The sequence below is a fragment of the Oncorhynchus mykiss genome, chromosome 25 (genome assembly GCF_057628025.1).
Source record: "Oncorhynchus mykiss isolate SJ-2025 chromosome 25, ASM5762802v1, whole genome shotgun sequence".
In the NCBI taxonomy this organism is placed as follows: Eukaryota; Metazoa; Chordata; class Actinopteri; order Salmoniformes; family Salmonidae; genus Oncorhynchus; species Oncorhynchus mykiss.
In genome coordinates, this window is record NC_143046.1 from 53,766,276 (window position 1) to 53,773,097 (window position 6,822).

Here is a 6,822-nt window from a genome sequence, read left to right on the forward strand (position 1 = left end):
TAGTTGTCTATTGAAATTCATTGTGGAGAGCTCATTTATATATTTTGTGATATAAATACCAAGTATGTCTACTTCACAATCAGCCCAAGTTATAGGTAAACTGCAGGGTATTTTATTTTACCTTTATTTAAGTTCTAATTTACAACTGCGACCTGGCCAAGATAAAGCAAAGCAGTTCGACACATACAACAACAGAGTTACACATGGAATAAACAAAACATACAGGCAATAATACAGTAGAAAAGGTATATCAGTGAGGTAAGATAAGGGAGGTAAGGCAATAAATAGGCCATGGTGGCGAAGTAATTACAATACACCAATTAAACACTGGAGTGATAGATGTGCAGAAGATGAATGTGCAAGTAGAGATACTGGGGTGCAAAGGAGCAAGATAAATAAATACAGTATGGGGATGAGGTAGTTGGATGGGCTATTTACAGATGGGCTATGTACAGATGCAGTAATCTGTGAGCTGCTCTGACAGCTGGGGCTGAAAGCTAGTGAGCGAGATATGAGTCTCCAGCTTCAGTGATTTTTGCAGTTCGTTCCAGTCATTAGCAGCAGAGAACTGGAAGGAAAGGCAGCCAAAGGAGGAATTGGCTTTGGGGGTGACCAGTAAGATATACCTGCTGGAGCGCATGCTAAGGGTGGGTGCTGCTATGGTGACCAGTGAGATGAGATAAGGCGGGGCTTTACCTAGCAAAGACTCGTAGATGACCTGGAGCCAGTGGGTTTGGCAACAAGTATGATGCAAGGGCCAGCCATCGAGAGCGTACAGGTCGCAGTGGTGGGTAGTATATGGGGTTTTGGTGACAAAACGGATGGCACTGTGATAGACTGCATCCAATTTGTTGAGTAAAGTGTTGGAGGCTATTTTGTAGATGAACAGGCTAGTAATAGGGGTTGCAACAATTTTGGCAGATCATTTTAGAAAGAGAGGGTCCAGATTGTCTAGCCCGGTTGATTTGTAGGGGTCCAGATTTTGCAGCCCTTTCAGAACATCAGCTATCTGGATTTTGGTGAAGGAGAAATGGGGAGGCTTGGGGGTGTAGGCAGCTGTGGGGGGTGCAGGTAGCCAGGTGGAAAGCATGGTCAGCCGTAGAAAAATGCTTATTGAAATTCTCAATTATAGTGGATTTATTGGTGGTGACAGTGTTTCCGAGCCTTAGTGCAGTGGGCAGCTGGGAAGAGGTGCACTTATTGTCCATGGACTTTACAGTGTCCCAGAACTTTTTTGAGTTTGTGCTACAGGATGCAAATTTCTGCTTGAAAAAGTTAGCCTTAGCTATCCTAACTGCTTGTGTATATTTGTTCCTAACTTCCCTGAAAAGTTGCACATCACGGGGGCTATTCGATGCTAATGCAGTACACCACAGGATGTTTTTGTGCTGGTCAAGTGCAGTCAGGTCTGGAGTGAACCAAGGGCTATATCTGTTCCTGGTTCTACATTTTTTGACAGCACGAGCTCTGTGTAATGTAAAATTATTTTCTTCAGAGCCAATACGTAATAGTGTACACTTAACATAATTAGGTTTTAGTGCAGAGACCAGAAAAGTTATCTAGATCTTCAATGAGATATTGCAGGGATCTATCTTGCGGTCTTAATATAAAACTTGAATCATCGGCATACATGGACACTGGATTTCTAATCTTCTAATCTTATTTGATCTGATTTTAATATCTAGCATTTCAATGGCCATAACAAATAGATATAGTGACAGCGGACACCCTTGATTAACTCCTCCTGGTAATTCAAAAGTTTCTGAGAAGTAGCCGTTATTTACTATTTTACACCTGGTGTTGCTATACATTATTTTTATCCATTTTATAAGACTCCCCGAAATAGAAAAACTCCAGGCATTTATAAATAAAATCCAGTCTTACTTCATCAAAAGGTATTTTCAAAATCCGCTATAAATACTAGGCCTGGCTTCTTAGATGTTTCATGCCGTTCTATTATTTCTAGAAGTTGTCGTGTATTATCTCCAATGTATCGTCCATGCAAAAAACATGTCTGATCAGGATGAACAATACCTGGTAAAACCTTTTTAATTCTGAGTGCTATGCATTTCGGTAGTGTTTTTGCAACACAACATTGAAGTGTACGAGGCCTCCAGTTTTTTAGATGGACTGGATCTTTATATTTGCCATCTGGGTCTTATTTTAATAATTGTTCAAATCAGACCTCCCTGCTGAGTACCTGACATAATACAATTTTATCAGAGTAGTTAAAACAAGCTAATAATGGAGCTTTGAGTATATAAAAAAGGATATTCCTCTACCAGTATGTCATCAAGCCCTGGGGTTTTCCAGACTGAAAGGATTTAATAGTATCAAAAAGTTTCCTCTGTAATTTGGCCATCACAACTGATCTTGTTGTACATTTTGTTAACTCTTGACCTGACTGCAGTTCGGCATCGTAAACCGACTTTAGTGGGCAAATGTTCACCTTCGATGACCACTGACACGCTGGAGAAGTGTGCTCTTCATAGATGAATCCCGGTTTGAACTGTACCGGTCAGATGGCAGACAGCTTGTATGGCGTCATGTGGTCGAGTGGTTTGCTGATGTCAACGTTGTGAACAGAGTTCCCCATGGTGGCGGTGGGGTTATGGTATTGGCAGGCATAAGCTACGGACATTGAACACAAATGTATTTTATTGTTGATAATTTAAATGCACAGACATACCGTGAAGAGATTCTGAGGCCGATTGTCGTGCCATTCATCCGTCGCCTCAGGCCCCATGTCGCAAGGACCTGTACACAATTCCTGGAAGCTGAAAATGTCCCAGTTCTTCCATGGCCTGCATACCCACCAGACATGTTACCCATTGAGCATGTTCGGGATGCTCTGGATCAACGTGTACGACAGCATGTTCCAGTTCTCGCCAATAACCATCAACTTTGCACAGCCATTGAAGAGTGGGACAACATTCCACAGGCCACAATCAACAGCCTGATCAAATCTATGCGAAGGAGATGTGTCACGCTGCATGAGGCAAATGGTTGTCACACCAGATACTGACTGGTTTTCTGATCCACGCCCCCTACCTTTTTAAGGTATCTGTGACCAACAGTTAAGTGAAATCTATCTCGAACCATGAAAAACAGCCCCAGACCATTATTCCTTCTCCACTAAACTTCACAGTTGGCACTACAGCCTGCATTCGGGCAGGTATCGTTCTACTGGCATTCGCCAAATCCAGATTCGTCCATCAGACTGCCAGATGGTGAAGCGCATTTCATCATTCCAGAGAACGCGTTTCCACTGCTCCAGAGTCCAATGGCGGTGAGCTTTACACCACTGCAGGCAACGCTTGGCATTGTGCATGGTGATCTTAGGCTTGTGTGCGGCTGCTCAGCCAATGAAACCCATTTCATGAAGCTCCTGACGAACAGTTCGTGTGCTGACGTTGCTTTCAGAGGCAGTTTGGAACTCGGTAGTGAGTGTTGCACCCGAGGACAGACGATTTTTTACGCGCTACACGCTTCAGGGGCCCAGTTTTGTGAGCTTGTGTGACCTACCACTTCGCAGCTGAGCTGTTGTTGCTCCGATATGTTTCCACTTCACAATAACAGCACTTACAGTTGACCAGAGAAGCAAAGCAGACATTTTATGAAGTGACTGGAAAGTTGTCATCCTATGACGGTGTAACTTTTAATGTACAGTGCCTTCAGAAAGTATTCGGACCCCTTGACTTTTTCCACATTTTGTTACGTTACAGCCTTATTCTGAAATGAATAAAACAAATCCTGGGTTCGATTCCAGGCTGTGTCCCAGCCGGCCGTGACCGGGAAACCCATGAGGCGGTGCACAGTTGGCCCAGAGTAATCCGGGTTAGGGTAGGTTTTGGCCGGCTGTGATTTCCTTGTTCCATTGGGCTCTAGTGACTCCTTGTGGCGGGCCGGGCGCCTGCAAGCTGACTTCGGTCGCCAGCTGCTTCAAGAAGCAATGCGGCTTGTCAGGGTCGTGTTTCAGAGGACGCATGGCTCTCAACCAACGCCTCTCCCGGGTCCGTAGGGGAGTTGCAACAATGGGACAAGACTATTGGATATCAGAGTAAAAAAAAGCCATGAGGTTGAAGGAATTGTTAGTAGAGCTCCGAGACAGGATTGTGTCAAGGCACAGACATGGGGAAGTGTACCAAAACAATTCTGCAGCATTGAAGGTCCCTAAGAACACAGTTGCCTCCATCATTCTTAAATGGAAGATATTTGGAACCACCAAGACTCTTCCTTGAGCTGGCCGCCCAGCCAAACTGAGCAATCGGGGGAGAAGGGCCTTGGTCAGGGAGATGACTAGGAACCTCTCACAGAGCTCTAGAGTTCCTCTGTGGATATGGGAGAACCTTCTAGAAGGACAACCATCTCTGCAGCACTCCACCAATCCGGCCTTTATGGTAGAGTGGACAGGCGGAAGCCACTCCTTAGTAAAAGGCACATGACAGCCCTCTTGGAGTTTGCCAGAAGGCTCAGACCACGAGGAACAATATTCTCTAGTCTGATGAAACCAAGACTCTTTGCCCTGAATGCCAAGCGTCACGTCTGGAGGAAACCTGGCACCATCCCTACGGTGAAGCATGGTGGTGGCAGCATCATGCTGTGGGGATGTTTTTCAGCGGCAGGGAGACTAGTCAGGATTGAGGCAAAGATGAACGGAGCAAAGTACAGAGAGATCCTTGATGAAAACCTGCTCCGGAGTGCTCAGTACCTCAGACTGGGGCAAAGGTTAACCTTCCAACGGGACACCAACCCTAAGCAAACAGCCAAGACAACGCAGTAGTGGCTTTGGGACAAGTCTCTAAATGTCCTTGAGTAGCCCAGCCAGAAACCAGACTTGAACCAGATTGAACATCTCTGGAGACACCTGAAAATAGCTGTGCAGCAACGCTCTCCATCCAAACTGACAGAGTTTGAGAGGATCTGCAAAGAAGAATGGGAGAAACTCCCCAAATACAGGTGTGCCAAGCTTGTAGCGTCATACTCAAGATGACTCGATGCTGTAATCACTGCCAAAGGTTCTTCAACAAAGTACTGAGTAAAAGGTCTGAATATTTATATAAAATGTGACTATTATTTCTAATTTAAATGTTAAAAAAAAACATTTTAGAATAGAGCTGTAACGTAACAAAATGTGGAAAAAAATCAATGGGTCTGAATACTTTCCGAAGGCACTGTATGTAGCCGTCAAACATTGGACTACGCTAGCTACATTTAGGTTAGTTAGATTAGTTTATCTCACGACAGCCAGCAATATATCTAGCTAGTAACAAGGTAAGCTGATCTTTCTCAACCAGTATGGACAAATTTCAATCTCTGAGTAGGTAGGTTAAAATAATAAATCCTACATCAAATTATCTTGTGGAAACAATCATGCTTTTTCTCCGTCAGCTGCATGGTGAATGCATCATTCAATTTTTACATGCTACATTAGCTCCAATGTTGCTGTGACGTTACTAATGTCTGTTATTTGAGCGGGTCAAGATCCTCTGTCCTCAATAGATGGAAATAATAAAACCAGGCATAAACATGCCATTTTGGTCGGTCACTTCACCCCCTTCTCTCTTTTTTAAGACTGCATTTTGTCATTGATGATATTACTACACTCATAAAATGTTAGTATTTGGGCAAACTAGTGATATCACTACAATCAATGACAAAATATATTTGTAATTGGTGGTGATTGACATGTCGGTGTTAACTCAAATAATGCTTAGACTGCGACGACAACTATTGGAAGCAGTGCCCATCAATAAAATAAAATTAATTCATAGACATCCAGTGTGGAGTAGACAAGTCAGAACCAACTACCCAAACTGGAAAAAACCTTTAAATATATAGGTAACCCCTCGTTATGTTGTGTATATTAAAAAAAACAACATGGCAATGGAAGCGCTTTTTTCTGGGACACTATTTGGACGGTAAGCAATATAATAATGTTTTTCAGAGACCGTGTCACTATCTACAATGCTAACAGCAGAGGCTGGCAACGTTTTTTTCAGAAGTTGTAGAATGTGAGCTATTACCATCTGTGTTTCTGTTTTTCTACCAGGAAGCTGTACGGTGAGATTGGAGAACAAAACCATGTACTGTATTGTCAGTGTCTTTGGGTTGACTGTCTGACTAGTACAACCACCATGTTCCATCTTCCCCATTTTGCAAATCTGACATTTTCCCAACCCTAGTGAAACCAGTCTATGACTTTCTGTATAATCAACTAATAAATGTATCCCTTTCTTTTGAAGAATGTAACTTATCAATATTTTTTTATACACCGGTCTTACTCCTTATATTAAGCAATTTAGAAGTTTCAAATGTATAAATCTGAAATAAACAGTTAGACATGGTTGGAAAATGTGATGTCATTTGGCAAGAAAGTATGACTGCACTAACGTTATTGCTGTTCCATAAAGCACAACAAACTATTTGAATAATTAACAGTTTATATAGTATGCCCCTATAAAATATTTTTTATATACTCTCAATGTAAAGTGTTAACAGGCTAAATAAATAGGTAATACTTTTAAACAAGAATCATCCATTGATATTTGACTGGCATCTTCCTATATACAATGGCAATACTGTGTTACTGTAGTGCACACTGCAACTAATTCTGAATGTGACGTTTTCTGGACATTTAGAAAATGGGAACATGACATTCTGACATCCTGGGGGGGTGGAGAAAACAAGAGCCAAAGTAAAATGGCTATTTTTTCACCATCTATGTCCCTTTCATAAGAAATACAGATTCGTTTCCTGAAGAGTTTACGGGCTAATCAATGTTAGGAATAATAAGGAAAAAGTAAACAATTCAATTTCATA